At 41.1% G+C, this 17,788-nt stretch overlaps 1 protein-coding gene across 4 annotated transcripts in view; it reads right to left on the reverse strand.

The window, feature by feature from the left end:
• TTBK2 (tau tubulin kinase 2) overlaps positions 1-16,218 on the reverse strand; it is a 219,450-nt gene extending 203,232 nt beyond the window's left edge. For 3 of the 4 annotated variants that reach the window (XM_034769196.1, XM_034769195.1, XM_034769193.1), the window contains exon 1: positions 15,393-15,534. The gene's annotated coding sequence lies outside the window, so the exon portion shown is untranslated. Of the gene's footprint in view, positions 1-15,392; positions 15,535-16,141 lie in introns of those variants that run through there. The other variant, XM_034769194.1, reaches the window with a different exon arrangement.
• Between the last annotated feature and the right edge of the window lie 1,570 nt (positions 16,219-17,788).

The following is a 17,788-nucleotide window of genomic DNA, read 5'->3' on the forward strand; positions in this document are numbered from 1 at the left end:
ATAAAAAATTGAAGCAGTTTAATATACTATAGTTTTCATTTTTCAGTATTTATGGAGTTTACTTCTTGCATTTCCTTATAATGAGAAGTGAAACCAGACTGGTCAGTTTCACTTTCTTATCTATATACATTAGCCCAAAGACATGGCGTACATGGCAGATGATGCAGGGGAAAGTTTTTTGTTTTTTAGTATTGTAACTCTACTTTTTAAACAATTCCTTAAATACATTCTAACAAAAAAGTACGAAGTAACTAAAAAATGTCCACACACACACTCAGGAGCATGGGTTGTAACGCAGTTTAAGCAACTTGATAATCCATGCACTTGAGCGCATTTGTGAACGTGTTGGAGGGGGGAAAAAAAACCCAATGCTTTTGGTATGTACACACATCCTGAGCTCCATGAGGACAGCCCCCAATTTCCCAGGGGATTCTGAGTCCTTGCACAGGTTGATATATGGTCCTTGGAATTCTTACTGAGGTCATTAATCTTTACCTTCCAACCTAAAAGAAAAATTACTCCAGTATTTTAAATTAAATTTTTCCACTGAAAGGTAGCATTAGGTCTGCAAGTCTGAAGTAAGTGAGGTGTCAACAGACCACTTTTAAAAATCAGATGGTAGTATCCCCAAAACCAAGGGAGAATTAATATTGTTAGCAATAGAATCTGTATTAAAAAAAAAAAAAAAAGATACTGGAGGTAGTACCTGAACTTGGGGCTGAGAGGAAGCGCAACAAAGTCAGATTCACTCAGCAACATTAAACTATAGCATTTTTCTGGCAAAGAACACTGGAGCAGAATAATGCAACACAAGATCTTCTCTTTGAAATACAAAATTTGGAGAATATCTGCTAAATGAGAAGCCAGGATTTTAAAAAAAAAAATTAAAGGGTGCAGAACTTGGACAGCATAATAAAATTAACTAGGGTGACTAGACAGCAAGTGTGAAAAATCGGGACGGAGGGGGAGGGTGTAATAGGAGCCTATATAAGAAAAAGACCCAAAAATCGGGACTGTCCCTATAAAATCAGGACTTCTGGTCACCCTAAAATTAACTGAAACCAAGGGCAGATTCCAACACTAATGCAGGACATTATGGCTACAGATTGTCAACTGGAATATTGGGGAAAGGGAGGAAGAGAGAGACGAGGAAGAGCCAGAAACGTAGGAGTGCAAGTTTCCCTTGAGGGAAAATCTATTCAGACCTACTTTCTTGTATCAAAGTTCTGAACCTAGATGTGAAAGAAGATCCTAGCTACCTATAAAATAGGTATCACATTCCCATAAGGAAAGAGCCATAAAAATTTGCATGGACGAATCATCGTTGTCATCATACTATATAATTAGGATAACCGACACAATTCTGCTCGCTGCACATAGTATAAAGGAAACAGAATTGAAAGGGGCCAAAATACTATTTTTGAGATCTCAGGCCAGAGACAAAGGCTAAGAGAAGGGACTTCACTATTCTGAAATAAAAAATGTGAAGAAAAGATCAGAACACTTTTCTCTCCATCATAATTCAAGGCCACTTTTGATGGGAAATGAGAATTATTCTGGGATTTGACATCAGTGACCCTCATACTTAATACTTTCAAAGATAGTTCTTCAGGCAAGGACTTTGACACAGATGAAACTAAGGACTGAAACAGTATTCACTCCCTACAATATCAACCTCCCCACTTTATTGACATAGGCCCTTTCTTTCTTCCATAACTGGAGAACTTGTTCTGTGTATTTTGCAACACATCATTTTTAAACAAAATGTAACCTTGGGTTATGTATTACTCGTGTGAATTTGTATAAATACTTAAAGAAAGTAATTAAACTAGTGCGGGTTTGTGCCATGACCCCACACAGTAATAATTCATCAATCCATTAGCACACATTTTGGATAGGAACTGTAGGCTTGAGCTCATGCTCCCCGGCAGGTTATGGTATTAATGGTTTAAGTATCCACTGAAGACTTAAGGGGCTCAGGACCATGCTTGAATGGTACAATGTTTGTAATGTACTGGGCTGTAACAACTGGTCTGGCACATCTTTAATAATGGGATATTATTTCTGATGTGTTTTTAACCCCCCCCCCCCCTTCCAGGAATCTCAGATAGTGCTAGAAAAAACAGTGCCTGCACCCACTCAAGGAGAGAGTCTGATTTCAAATTGTTGCAGTACATAAGTGAAGTTTTCTAAAGGTCAGTTACTGGAGGCTGACCTCATAAGAGGATGTCCACGACATCCCTTAAGCAGGGGATTGGATTAGATGACTTCCTGAGGTCTCTTCTAACACTAATATTCTATGATTCTATGATTAAGCAGGGGTTCTCATACTGGGGTCAGGACTCCTGGGGGATCGCGAGGTTATTACATGGGGGTTCGCAATGTCAGCCTCCACCCCAAACCCCACTTTGCCCACAGCATTTATAATGGTGTTAAATATGTAAAAATTGTTTTTAATTTATGGGGGGGGGGGTCGCACTCAGGCTTCCTATGTGAAAGGGGTCACCGTACAAAAGTTTGAGAACCACTACTCTTAGGGATAGGATTGTAATCAGCGTTGCTAACAACACTGCTAATTTTTCTTTTCCTGTTGCCAATGAGAAAAGGTTTTGGTAGTTGCTCCAGAAAAGAGGTTGGTCACTACAGCAAGGAGTAGCCATGGACCTGGTGTGCAAGAGGTTTAGCAACGGCAACTCACTCTGAGACCCTGAACATTTCACGACCGTAAGTAGGTTTTGCATGCTTCTTCCCAAGCCCTGATCAGAGATCCATTAGTCCTTACCACAGGAAACAAATAGTAGCAGGATATCTTAAGCCACTGGAAATTGTTTCCATGATCACCAGGTGGCAGAAGACTTGGTCTAGGTATCAGGGCATGTAGATGCTCCCATGCTCTTCCATTTTACCATTCCCCTACTGTGCTACTTTTAGGAGATATCCAGATTCAATAAAGTTGAAGTCAATTGGCCAGAAAATATTATTTGTCTCTTTCCTCATTGGCCCCTACTATCTGCAATAAGAATTTAGAACACGACGGAGGCACTTGTTAGCAAATCCAGTTAGGAATGTTGACCACTCTCTCGGTCTTTAACATTTTTTACCTACTCAAATTGGTAAAGAAATGGATCCTGATCAGTTCTGATGCATTGGGTAGTTGTTTTATAAAAAAAAAAATAAAAAAAGTTAGATTTATATTAGTTTTTACTGCCGTTCATATTCTAACCAAAAAGTTTATGTGCCACACATACATACCCAATTAGTTGACAGTGGTCAGGTGCATGTAAAACTGACTGGTGGGGGAGGAGGGGGGTGACAAGCCTCACCTGAATCCTTCTCTTTTGGGATCACTATTTTCCGGTCAGATTTTATCCTATAACAAAGAATGATTAATGCACAGCTGCTGACAGATAAAATTCTCCATCAGCATCTGCATTTTTACCTCCAACAATCCCCCCTTCTCCAATCCCCGCATCAAGTATTTAAAAAAACCTAGGAAATTAATACGCAAAAAAAAATTACCTGTGAAGTAGTTAAGGTTGCTCTACATGCTCAACACAAATCCACAAAGGAAACAAAAAGTTAGCACACATAATTGTAAATAACTCTTCCACCTACAAGCACACAAATTACTATTACTACTACCACAACTACTAAACTTTAATTCTGCCACTCTGCCACCCATCACCAAATTATCCTTTCCCTACAAAATCAACTACTAGTGTTGGGGGGAAATAATCTGGTACAGTGGTGTGTGCAGAAGGATGAAAGGGAGGAGGGGGGGGGGGAAGTGTTAAATTGCACTGCCTGGGCTCCCCTCTGGTATACAGAAATTGTGGTAATGGTAAGGTGTGAGCTTGTAGATAGAAGATTATTTACCATTAGGTGACTTACCTTTTCATTTCCTTGATTTTGTGGGTCATACGCTGTATGAGTAGAAAGCCCAATTACTTTATAATTTTTGTGTGTGTATTTATTATATTTTCAGGAGCAAATCTACCATCATTGCCCTCTCTCCCAAAACAATGGACACTGACTATTTGTTGCAGAATGGTCTTTATTTGCTAAAAGTGCAGACTAATTTTTATGAGCAAGTCTTACAATAGGAATTTTTCATCTTTTCTTGGATTGCACTGATGTTGACCTTTTTATTAAAAAAATGAAAAAGCTGATTATAACTCTGATTTCTACAAGCTTGCATCATGCTGCCTGTATTTTTGGATGCCTACTCAAACACCAAAAATGTGGCTTCTTCATGATTTCCTTACACAATTTTTTTTTTTAAACCCAAGGAAGAAGACTGATTATAGCGATGCAACTGAAACATCTCTAGGGACAGAAAAACAAAGCCTAAAATGAGGGAAAAGAAAGTGAATGAGAGGAAATGGGAGACTCAGTCCTAGATCTATTACAGGAGAGAATTATTAAACGCATTCGCCAGTTAAAAGAGCTGCAAATTCACCATATTAGAGAGCCATTACAAAATTGAGGAGTTAAGAATGGACACAAATATTAAAAAGCCGCTGAGCATAAAACTCTATAAAAGAAATATAAAACTGTTGCATAAGTGAAAAATACATTTAATCCTTATAATAAAAAGATTGTGCTAAAAATACTCAGATCAGATTTTCTTTCAACGGCACTCAAAGCAATAAACAAGTTATCCCAACATGATGCTCCACAGAGAATCAAGGTGGAGTAAGAGAACTCCAGACAGTGACCAAAAGTGAACTTTGTCCAATATTGACAAAAAGGAATTAGAGCCTGAGTCTTTTTGGTAAAACAGAAGAAAGACATAGAACAAGCAGCTAAAATTTGAGTTAAAAGAATTAAGATTGAGCTTTTTGAAGTTTAATTGTCCTTAGTATTGGGGAAGTACTTTTATAAAAAGAAATCTGAAAATAAATCAAATTATAGTCCAAAAGAGGGAATTTTGTAGATAGGGCATCCACAGAACACTCATCATAAAAAAAAAAAAAAAAATCTAGACAGTAGCCAAATGAGAGAATGACTTCAAAAAATTCTGTCAAACTGAAGAACTCAAGAAAATGCATTTAAACACAAGTGACTGAAGGCACATTATGTGAACTTAAAAAAAAAAAAAAAAATCACCCAGAACAAGCAAAGGGCTACCAACAACAATCAAAATATGGAAGGTCACTCATCACATTCATGTACGTAATCAGCCAGTGGGTGCAGGGGCTTCTGCATAACTGCTACCCTAAGACTGAGAAGAAAAATAATTTTCCTCCATGGCATTCAGATATAAAGGAAGCATACGTAATGGTCTCTGGTAGAGACTGGACAGGTTAATCGGGGTCAAATATAAACCAACACCATACCATCCCTAACTTGCAGCCTAAGAGAATGCAAAAGTAATATATACAAACCATTTTTTTTTATGAGTCTTAAAGACAGTATCCACAGTTGGCATTTTTAATGCAGCCACTTCAGTGGCATTTAGAGGTCGTATTCACAAGTATCATTGTCATCTGAAAGAAAACTAATCTCCATCACTCGTATCACTTTCTTCTGTGAAATGTTCTTGCTTTGTCTCCTCGATGGACCACATCAGCTATTCTGTAGCCATCATTATTGAGGGAACAAATAGATGCATCTTGCTTTGTATTTCAAAGTGGTAAGATCCAGGCTCAACCTGGCCTTCTTTGGTAAGGAATTCCACAATTGAGGACTTCAACTAAGAACATCTAGGATCTAAAATGTCAGAGTGAACCCTGGAGTAAGAAACAGTTTCTAAGAAAGCCTGACTACAACTGATTGAAAACATTACAGTAATATAAGGACACCTCAAAGAAGATCTGGAATTGGATGGGGAGCTGGTATACACAAAAAAGATGTGAGGTGCTCATCAGTTTACATTGCACAAATGAGCCTTTTCATGATGGACCATCTGCCATTGCTGCATGGTCTGTGACTTGGCTACCAGAAGCAGTACGTTGCAGCAGTTCAGCATGGAGGCAATAAAGACATGGATCGCTGTGGCTACATCTGGATCCAAAGAACGAGATGCAAAAAAGGCTGAAAAAGGTAAAATGCATTCCTGACTACAGCTTCTATTTGAATGCCAAGGATTTAAGATGATTACCCAGGTCTTCTCATCACCTTAACCACAGGAAAGCAAATAAATACTCTCTATAGAAGATGAGGCAAGAGCTCTTGCTAGTCCCTCAAAGCTAGTTCCTTTCATCCAGCAATGCTTCCATCCTTGAGCTTGAGCCAACTATTTTTCATTCTCATACTGCTCTCATTCAACCACTGGAACATCCAAGTATTAGTGCTGGCTACGTCTGATGAAGATGAGATCTGGAACTGGGTATCAACTTACTGAAGTCCACACATTCTCATGATCTCCCTTGCTATTCAGACCTATACAGAATAGAGAATGTGAGAGAACTGAACTCTGAGTGACACCAAAGGTCAGAGATCTTGGGGAGAAGGAGGAGCCCATCGTGATTTTAGGTTACCTAATCAAAAGAAACCAGGAAAGCCAGCTTTGTGCAACTCATCCCATTCCTGATAGGTCTCTTGAAGGCAAATCAACGGCAACATGTGACTAATGATATTGAAGACACATACATCTAGTATCAACAATTAAATCTGTCCTCTGTCCATGAGATTAAGGAGATACCTTCCAATTCTATCCCCATATCATAACCTGGTCTGATAAATACTAGCCAAAGCAGAAGAGAGGCACTGCTGAAATCAGTTTGCTACTAGCTCTTTAATAACTTTACTCAAACTCAGATAGTGAAGCTTAGATATATTGCAGTAGTTGACAAGATAATTATCAATAAACCCATCCTTCAATGCAAATTTTTTTTACTAGCAATAGTTTATTTAATGAACAATAATACAGTCTTTAAAAAATAAACAGATGCAAGATAGCAGATCATATCTACATAACTTTGCTAAAAGATTATCAGTGAGAAAAAGGCTGCTTTTTGGAGGTCAACTATAGGACACTGATCAAAGCAGCACAGAAAAAAAAACCTATGGTCAGCTGAATTAATGACAATAAAAAGGAATCATATGTATATCAGGAAAAAAGGAACACTAGCAATAGTATTGGTCAATTATAAGCTTGAAATGGTAGAACTGTTGATAATAATGCAGAAAAGGTAGAAGAGTTCAATAAATATTTCTGGTCTGTTTTGGGGAAAAAGCTACCATATCATACCACATAATGATGATTGAAAAATATCTTACTGATATTTCATTATCAGCAAGTCCGGATAATTTGCATCCAAGAGTTTTAAAAAGAGCTGGCCTGATTTTTAATAAGACTTGGAACATCAGAGAAATTCCAGAGGACTTGAAAAAAGCTAACGCTGTCTTACTAGTTCAAAAGTGTCAACAAGATGACCAAAGTAATTATAGGTCTGTCAGACTGATAATTTCTGGCTAAATAATGGAATAGTTGATACCAGCCTTGATTAACAAAGAATTAAAAAAAAGAGGGTAATTTAGTGAATGCCAATCAACACAAGATTATGTAAAATAGATCTTGTCAACATAACATGTGATCTTCTTGATGAGATTATGAGTTTGGTTGATAAAAGTATAGTCTTGATGCAATATACTTAGACTTCACATAAGGCATTTGAATAAGAAACTAACATGATTCAAAATTAACATGGTGAATATTAAACAGATTCAAAACTGGCTAACAATAGGTCTCAAAATGTAACTGTAAATGTGGAATCATCAAGTGGGTTTGTTTCTAGTGGGGTCCTATACAGATCAGTCCTTTGCCCTATGATATTTAAAATTTTACTTAATAACTTACATTTGTGCCATCTCCAAAGATTGGGAGGACGTGGTTTATTAAATAAATAAATAAAAATACACAAAAACCCTTGACCAACAGAATCTGAAGGGGCCCAGAGTCACTTCACTCTACACCTCTCCCTCTGCTCCAGGGCCAGTCACAGAAGCCAAACTGCCTCCTACAGTTTCCTTGCCAAGTGAGCTCTCAGCCCTTCCCGGGCATAACCTGAACACTTCCCAGCTGAGTCTGATAACTGAACAGTGCTAGCTGGCCCCAGGTCCTTAAAGGAGCAGAGCATCCTGTTACCATGTATTAACAGAGGAATATGAAGTTATATTATAGGGGTGGCCAAACTTACTGACCCTCTGAGATGCACATGACAATCTTCAGAAGTTTGAGAGCCAGGGCAGCCTGTCAGGGTGAGGCGGGGGGTGGTCCTCAGGGCTTCAGCCGCATGGGAGACACCTGCGGGGGTTTGGGGCTTCTGCCCTCTGCCCTGCTCCTGCTGAAACTCTGTGCCCCAGCAGACACACCCCATGGGGCTCTGAAAGCCCCAAGACTCAGCAGACATGCCCCACAGGGCTGAAGTCCCCAGTCCCCCTTCTCTGCTAAGCAGAGGTGGGGCATGGGGGGGGTCATATACCCCCAAAATTTTTGCCAGGGTTTGCTTGCCCCACTCAATCACATGGTGCCACAGAACTCCCTCCCTGCATGGCAGCTGCTGGAGCAGGCAAACTGGGAGTTGCAGCAGTGGGGCGAGGCAGTGGCAGAGAGCTGGGAGTTCCAGGGATGTCTAGTTCTGGTGTCCACACTCCAAGAAGGATGTTGAAAAATTGGAGAGGATTCAAAAGAGCCATGAGAATGTTTAAAGAATTGAAAACATGCCTTATAGTGAGAGACTCAAGGAGCTCAATCTATTTAGTTTAAAGAGAAAATTAAGCCGTGACTTGACTACAAACTGTACGTTCTTAAATGGGGAATCGAAATGTAATGATGGAGGGCTCTTCAATTTAGCATGTTTGGAACCAGGATATAGGCAGTCTTGTCTAACGATCAGAGCAAGAGTCAGCATCAGGAGTCAAACCAAGAGGTCAGAGCTGGAGTCAGAGTCAAGAATCAAGCCAGGGTCAGAGTCAAATTTCAGAGCTGATGGTCAAAAGTGAGGCATAGCAGCAGGAACCAGATATGAGTCAAGGAGCAGCAGTAAGGCAGGAACTGGGATTGGGTGCTGGAGTAAGGCAGGAGGAACCAACAACAGGACTGGATGCAGATCACAGGAGACAAGCAAAGAGTGGGGTCCAATGTGGCAGCAATAGGAAGTCTGCTCAGTTGTTTGGACAATCCAACCAGGTCACTTCCTAGCTTAAGTCATGAGTGCAAGCCAATCAGGCACTCTAGGCCTTGGATGTACTGACAGGACTTCCTCTATGACCTGACCTTTCAAGATTAGTGAGGTGCTGCTTCATCGGTCTCTGCTGGTGGTGACAAGGGAGTGTCAGTGACCAAGGGTCCTCAAAGCCTCAGATTCTAGGCCCACCTCTTTACATAGCAGACATAAGGTATAACAAGATCCAATGCCTGGAAGTTGAAGATAGACAAAGTCAGGACTACAAACAAGATGCAAATAATTTTAACAGTGAGGGTAATTAACCATTGGAACAACTTGCTAAGGGTTATGGTGGATTCTCCATCACTGGAAATTTTTAAAATCAAGATCAGATGTTTTTCTAAAAGATATATTCTAGTTCAACCACAGTTATTGGACCTGAAGCAAGAATTAATTCAGGGAAGTCCCATGACTTGCTTTATGCAGCTCAAACTAGATGATCACAATGGTCTCCTTCTGGCCTTTAAAAAAAAATATATATATATATGAATGAATAGTGAGAAAGTGTTTAGGATGAGATGGGTGAAGAGTCTGTATCCATCATCAAAAGTTGACTACAAAGTAGCACTAGTAATCAAATAATAATCTTCCCATGTAAATTTAATTTGTCACAACACTGCTCCTAGACCACAACAGTATACCTAATAGTCAAGCTGTTAGATGACCAAAAGATATGCAAGTCTTTTGGTGACCTTCTCAGTAGTTCAATTTGTATATTGCAAACATACTGTTCAAAATGCCAACGAAGTCATGTCACACAATTTCTTACATAATAGAAGAGTCCTGGTCTAAGCAGAGATGCTCTTTTTCACCAGCTGAGCTGCCAAATAAAACACACAAACAAACCTATTCCCATTATTAATCTAACAGACAGGAAGAGTTTCCTCAAAGTCATTACAGCCTTTCATGCAATCTATATTTAGAAAATAAACAATAAATATTAAATATTCATACTACATTTTAAAGTGTGTATTGTATTGTATTGTGCTGCCACCACCAGCAGTGCAGAAGTAAGAATGGCATGGTATGGTATTGCCAGCCTTACTTCTGCACTGCTGCTGGCAGAGTGCTGCCTTCAGAGCTCGGTGCCAAGCCAACAGCCGCCACTCTCTAGCTGCCCAGCTCTGAAGGCAGCGCAGAAGTAACGGTTGCAATATCACGATCCCGCTAAAATAATTTTGTGACCCAGCCCCCCTCACCCAACTCCCTTTTGGGTCAGGACCCCCAATTTGAGAAACACTGATTTCCCCCATGAAAGCTATATAGTATAGGGTAAAAGCACACAAAAGACCAGACTTCACAGGGGGAGACAAGATCGCACAGTCCATGACGCGTTTTCCATGGTCATGGATTTGGTAAGGCCCTACGTATAACGACAATATATTTTAAAAGTCAAAGTAAAAAGGCTAAAAGCAATAAAGTTTTTTTTTTTTTTTTTTTTTTTAAAGTCAAAACAAGAGTCACTGAACAGAGTTTTTTTCATTTGTAAATTTAAAAAAAATCTAAGGTAGCTTTTATGGGATAGTGAATCCGTTTAAAAAAAACGTTTGCATAATGATGCCACAACCCTAATAGTAGTACAGCATTTTATAATTTCTGAAGTTACCTATAGCAATGAGTGCTCCACCAGCAAAAATCACAAGTAATCTTAACAAATTTTTCACCATTTTGAAAGCATTATGCAGAAAGGAGGATGCCAAAACTGGCATGAACTGAATTTCTACTGCAGAGAGAACATGCTCAGGAGAAGACTATCACAAGGCAAACAAGGTCATGTGATTCTGTGGTGACAATCATATCAATAAACAGTTTCACATCTAAGAGGATATATTAAATATAATAAATAGACAAACTCCTCACAAAAGTCACCAATACTATTTAAAAGGTAGAGGAGGTTATTTAAAACAAAAACAAAAAAAAAAAGTAATGATATCCACGTTTAAGACCCAGAACAATCCAACTACCCTGGATAAGTTATACCATTCTCTGGCATCCACCCTTCTGCGATTCCAGATCTTATTATTCAGAACCAGACATAATGTGAGAATAGGAGATCAAAACATCAAATATCATTAGTGGTGTTGTCCCTTTTGAACTGTAGCAGCTCATCAAAGTCCAAGGCCATGGGAATGTTCTAATTGGGGGCAAAAATTGACAATAGAGTCCCATATTTTCTTTGATGCAATCTTATTTATTTACAAGTAATGTGCAAAGTCCTACTTCTCCAAATGCAGGAGGAACCAGAAACACAAGAATAGTTTCTTAGCTTACAGTCCCAAACCTCTTAAACCTTTCCTCCCGCACACACACTACCCCAAAACAATACTCAAGCAAAAGCCCCTCAACCCACCTAGCCTAAAACTCCTTTTTAGTTGGGGATTTGTGATTAACTTCTCCCTAAAGTTATGCTAACTGATGTGTGCATTCAAACCCATCATCCTCTCTGAGGTTTTTTAAACTCAACCCACAACAAGGTTTCATCCAGCTCAGTCATAATATGTATTGTGTTCTCTTATGAGCATACCACACTCCATACCTAGCTCAGGATGAAAAGTGTAATGGAGTTCAGCACATACCACCAATTTTTAATAAACGGGGTGGAAGAAGCTGTCAAATGGAAAATGTATACATATATCAAAAGACAATTTATAAAAAAAAAAAAAAAAAAAAAAAAACATCCTGAAGGGTTTGATTATAAACTTAGACCAAGTAAAAGGTTGGGTGATGTTTTGAGAGAAGGGATATGTAGGGGCATCACAAGGCATGGTGTAAAAACCTGTCTAGGCCTAAATTTTGTTTTTAAAAAACTATTTACATTATGTGGTGTTCAAGATTTTCAATGAAGACCTTTGTTAAATGTTGTCCTGTAGCATACACAGTCCAACCAATAAAGAACAGGGTGGGTGTGTAAGAATTTAAATTATCCTGTCTAGTTTCACTTTCTAAACTGAGTGAAATGCAATAGATTAAAAAAATATGAAAGATAAATCAGAAATTTAATTCCTATGTTAATATTCTAACAAGTCAAAAAGAGGTAAATATATATATTTCATTTTAATCTGATGAACAAATCTCTTTCACTACTAATGCCAAGAAGAAATAAATACATTATCTGGTTGATGACAAGTCATTTTTAACCAAATCATAATCTACAGTTCTTGGATATTTTATTGTGCAATCTGTAATAATCTGATTCTGCAAACTTTAACTCTTGTATGATTAGTACATTGTCTATTAAACATGATAAATTCTGAATGATCTGTTAGGTTCCTGGTTTATCTGTCACTGGAGGAGAGGGTGTTTCAAGAGTTGGGAAGGGGAGGGGGAATAGTGGCTAGCTGGCCCATATACCAGGCATTCCTCTGAGATTGCAAAGAATAGTATTGTCTTAAATTGAATAGGCAGCTGTCTCTCTGCCCCTTTAGCCAGATTCTACAGTTTTAAATAGTGGTTTAAAAGAGCAGAAGGTGACAATGATGCAGAAAATGGGAATACACAGAAACTATATAGAACACCAGCTTTAGAATTGTCAGTGTATTCTTACAGTAGGATCAAGTCTTAGTTTAACAGGAGATATAAAAAGAATATTGTTGATTGTCTTATACTGTACTTTGCACATTCCAAATTGATGTTTAATATTGTATATACAATAATAAAAATAATTGGCTGTCTTGGGGCTCTCTATAATTTTCTTGCTATAAAAGTTAAAATATGGTTATGGATAAGGAAAAGTGTTTTCCTTTTAGAAAACAATCCAACTTTTATTTTAGTATACATAACAACCCTACGATATGCATCCAAAGAAGTGGGCTGTAGTCCACGAAAGCTTATGCTCTAATAAATGTGTTAGTCTCTAAGGTGCCACAAGTACTCCTGTTCTTTTGCATACAACCCTTGGTGGCCTGAAAACTGCAGTGTTCACAATTTAACAGACAATGCAACATGCAGTACTATATAACTCCATTAGACCTGATTAATGTCTCATGGGCTTCCACTCTCACACATTTTCCATCAATCTGAATTTCTCTGCCTAACCCCTATTGCTTCCAAAATACCACAAAGAGGTTCAAGACACAGTGGCTACCAAGTACACAGTAGCAGATCTGAAGCAAATCAAAATAAAAATGGAAATGTTTTCTGAAGAAAGCTAATAATACATTTCCATTGTAACACAGTATTTAGATATACTGTGCCAAAAATAACTTTATGAAAGCCAAATAAAAAGCATTAGCAAAAAGTACATAGTCACTTTTTTATACATATCACAAATCACTTTGCTCATCCTTTACAAATCAAACTGATGTTAACAAGACTACCTCTAGAATAATACTTTAACTTTAAGACTTAGTACTTTGCTTACTCAAATACATTACTAGGACATTTCACTGTATAATCCTGAGAAGTCATTGTCAAGAGGTGAAAAGATTCTGTACTGAGCTACCCAGAATATTGAATACATTTGTCCCACATTTCACTGTTGAGAGTCAATGCTACTACGGACACAAAAAAAATTGGAGGATCATATCACCTTTAACCTCTTGTTCTCTCAATTATTGTAGCAAAAATGAATTAACACACATCCAGATACACCCCAACAAAGAGACAGCATTGCCTACAGAGGATTTATAACAAAAACTAAGCTTTTGGCAGATCTGCAACATAGAATTCATTCATTCATTTCAATGCTAACTATATTTAAGAGGTACTAACTAACCAATAAGCAGTACAATGTTCTTTGCATCCCCCACCCTAATAATCAATATATCTTATTGGCTTTAAATTATTATTCTGATACTGCAACTTCACCGCTCAACTTCAGAATCTCCACTCGTTCTGAGGTTTTTACAGGACCTCATTTCTTAATATTAAAAAATGTATATAGCAACAAATGTATCATGGCACTTAATAAATTTCTCTCACTTAAAATAAAAGCAGCTTGTTAATTTTAAATACTGTTTCTCCATGTACATTGTCTGCATAAGAAATGTCTTCACTATAATCCATTTCACACATTCCCTTTCACCTTCATCATAAATACCTTCAGCATAAATACTATGCATTGCATAGAAGATGTTAAGCTATAACCATGCCACTTCTTTTGTTCTTCTAATTGACATACAATAGTTGATCAGAATTTGTAAGTCCATCCCTGTCTACACTAAAGAGTGTTTCTTATTTCCACAGCATATACCGTCAAGGTTAGAAATTCCATACCAATCTTTGTCCTCTCACTGCTTTTGCTCTCGTGATAACAGAAGTGCAAGGATGCTGTAACACAGTTTTCAACCCTCATTCTATACATTCAGAAATAATATATTCTCTTACATCCTTAAATACTACCAGTGGTGGATAAAATCGTATTTTTAAAAGGCCCTTCCCATATTAGATTTGTTTATTTGTTACAACTATGGCCTACCGAGGCATGTCTCATATCTGTATTCATATATTGAGGCAACTGCTGTTAATGTCTCCAGTGCTTAATGTGACAGACACCAGACAGATTCTCCATCCATCCTTGCCCATACATGTATATAATATACAAATATGATATGGACATGTGTATAAGAAAAGAAAAGAAAAAAATCTATTATAAACTTTGCTGTTTCAACATCAAGTGACAAATATCTGCTAATAATATTGTGTATCCTCTTCTAGTAAGAGAAACTAAAAAGCATAATCATGTGCCTATAAATTTAACTTCAGAGTAGAAAAGCCAAGGTGGAGAGTAAGACTGCTGGATTCCAGCATTGAACAGCACCTCTCATCCGACCGACCCAAAGTGCTTTTATGCAGCAAAACCCATCCGTCACTGGTCGTCCGTCTGCCACCAATCGGGGAATTATCTAGCAACGGGATCTTATCTTGCTGTAGCCCGGAAGGTTCCTCCCTTGCCCCTTAGCGCTCATCACCCTTATGTCACCGGTTATTACCCGTTAACGGGCAGACACAAATTACACTTCTCCCCTAGCTCCGGCGCGACCAATCCCGAATGGTCCCACTCGCTTTCCGGCCCCAGTCGCCATCCGCTAAGGGACGCGCCGGCGAAGAATGCCTGGATATTTCTAGCTCCCCTGGCATCCCGCCCGCCCTAGGCCCCCGTCCCCAGTGCCCCGCGTGGAGACAAAGGACCAGCCATAAATAACAACAACACAATAGTAAGGCGGCGGGGCCCGGCGGGGGGCAGGTCTAGACCACCTGAGCCTCGCGGGTGGCTCTCACCTGGAACGTGGCCGAGCCGGCGGCGGCGGCGGCTCCTCCCCGACGGGGCGAGTCAGACGGCGGGGGGCCGGGTTAACGCCTGCGGAGAGAGCGCCCCTGCGGCCCCTCAGCTGCAGTCAGGGCTAGCGCCGCGGGGCCCGGCTCAGCCGGCTGCCCATCGCGTGCGGTCTCTATGGTGACTGCCGGCCTGGGAGGGAGCCCGCCGGGAGGGGTGACTAGTGCCGAGGGGCAAGGAGTGCTAATGGGGTACTGCGGGGCCCGTGCCCCACCCCAGCAGGGTTAACCCCTTCTCTGCCGCCTCTCCCATGCCTGCTGCAGTGCCCGCTGGACCCGACTGGTCTCGCTACCGTCGCAATAAACTCCCCCCGCTCCGAGCGCTAACTAGCCTGCCGTCTCTGAGAGCACCGCCCATCTGCAGTCATGCTGGACGCTGATTTGACGGCTACCGAGCTTCTCGCCCGCCGATTGGCTGACAGGATTATCACTGATGATGAAAGGAGGACGTGCCTTGGAAATACCGCTGTCTTCAGGTTTGCTTGAGAGCAGCGGTAACCAGTTAACAGAGTCACAATGGTCTGCACGCATGCGCATGGCAGAAATGCTTTCTGGGTATTGTAGTTTTCCGGCTGCCGCTGCGGTGGCGGTGGGTGGCCGAGAGACGTTTCTTCTCCTGCGCTGTTAAAGGAGGCGGGAGATGATAGTTAAAGCCCAGGGCTAGGAGCCGGGACAACTGATTTCCTGTGACTTACCCAGGCGGAGTGAGGTGCCCTCTGTTCCGTGCAGGGTCACATTCTGCACTCATCACCGCAGCGTCCAAGCGCCTTCCCGGGATGCATTTGGAGCATCTCGCCTCTGCAGCCCGGGCTCTGGTTCCCCTCGCTCGAGTGAGAGCAGCAGCAAAACAACAGTGGAGCAGCAGAGTAACTGCGTCCCCACTGCATTGCTAGCTCCACCCTCAGCAGCACTCCAGCTCCAGCCTGCACTCCCGAGCAGCCGGCGAGCTGAGTGTAACCTCTGCTAGAGGTGCGTGTGGGTGCACAGGAGTGGGGTTAGGTGCAACCGTCGAATGATGCTTCGTGCTGACACTACAGTGAAGACAGGCTCTAAGAGACGTGACTTCCAGCTGTTACATGTAGTTTATTCTCCATCTCCACCTGCGTCTGCCGGAGTGGGGGTTAGGGTTTGTTTTCTCTAGATACAGGCTGCTCTGTGTGTATAGTAAAGGAAGGTTCAAGAAGAGTGCCACCTTGCACTCTCTGGTGAAGTTTGTGACAGTTCTTCGCTCCTATAGGAGTTCCGTCTGTATGTTTGGCCCAGCCTCGAAGAAGGCTCCATCTTTCCAGCACCAATGAGCCCTTATCCTTATCATAGAAAGTTCCCTAGGTGAGGCGTGGAGGGAGATGCAGAGTCAAGTGTGCTGCTTGGCATGCCCAAGGGTGAGGGAGAGAGGGGAAGAGAGAGGGGCTCTGTCCTTCTCCCACTGCGTTTGCCCCCGGGCACCCTATGCCACTCTCCCTGGCAACCAGGCCCAGGCATGGAGTGAAAGGGGCAGGATCCCGGGAGCAGCCGCTTTTCGCGCTGGCTGCTCTGGGTCACTGCTCTGTGCAGCACAGCAGCTGCCTGAGAGAGCCTGGCTGGGAGGCGACTGAGTCGGGGACAAGGGCCAAGCAAGCCAGCGTCCCTTCTTTCTTCCCTCCCCCTCCCCCCCCGCATGGTTCTGGCTTGCTCAGCTCCTGTGCCCAGCAGCCAGGCCTGGGCAGAGAGCAGAAGGGGTGGCCCGCTCCTGCTGCGACCACCTCTCCAGCCTGGGAGAAGGACAGTCTCCCACCCCCACACAGCCCCGCAGGTAACTCTGGTGGGGCAGAGACAGCGTGGCGGCCCCTAGCTGGGCACGGAGGGGTGGTGGTGCTGGACAGAAGAGACACGGGGGGGGTCACATATGCTCCCCTTTAGATTGTGCCCACCCCCCCCATATAGGGAGGCTGGAGTCACCTTCTTCTTACCTCTTCTCGGATGTCAAACCACCAATTTCTCTCCAAATTCCTCCCAAAAATATATATAGTAGCCTTTCCAAAATTACCTCCATTCATTTCCAGGATCAATCCCACTTATTCCCCCATGCACACTATTCATATCTATACTATATGGTGCACATATGCTACTCAGTTTAGAGATTCTAACCTTTCTATCTGAGGGTTTTATATTGCCACCCATCACTACAGTACTTGCACACCTCCACGTAAAATCAATAATAGCAGAGTGAAAAATTCTGCTGGGGGGGGGGATTTTTATATTTAATTTTTGTACATTTAATTTTCCTCTACACATTTGTATTTTTATTTATATTTACATGACATTACTGAAGCACAGAGACTGATAGCACTCACTACCTCATA

The sequence above is a fragment of the Trachemys scripta genome, chromosome 4 (assembly GCF_013100865.1).
Source record: "Trachemys scripta elegans isolate TJP31775 chromosome 4, CAS_Tse_1.0, whole genome shotgun sequence".
NCBI classification, from domain to species: Eukaryota; Metazoa; Chordata; order Testudines; family Emydidae; genus Trachemys; species Trachemys scripta.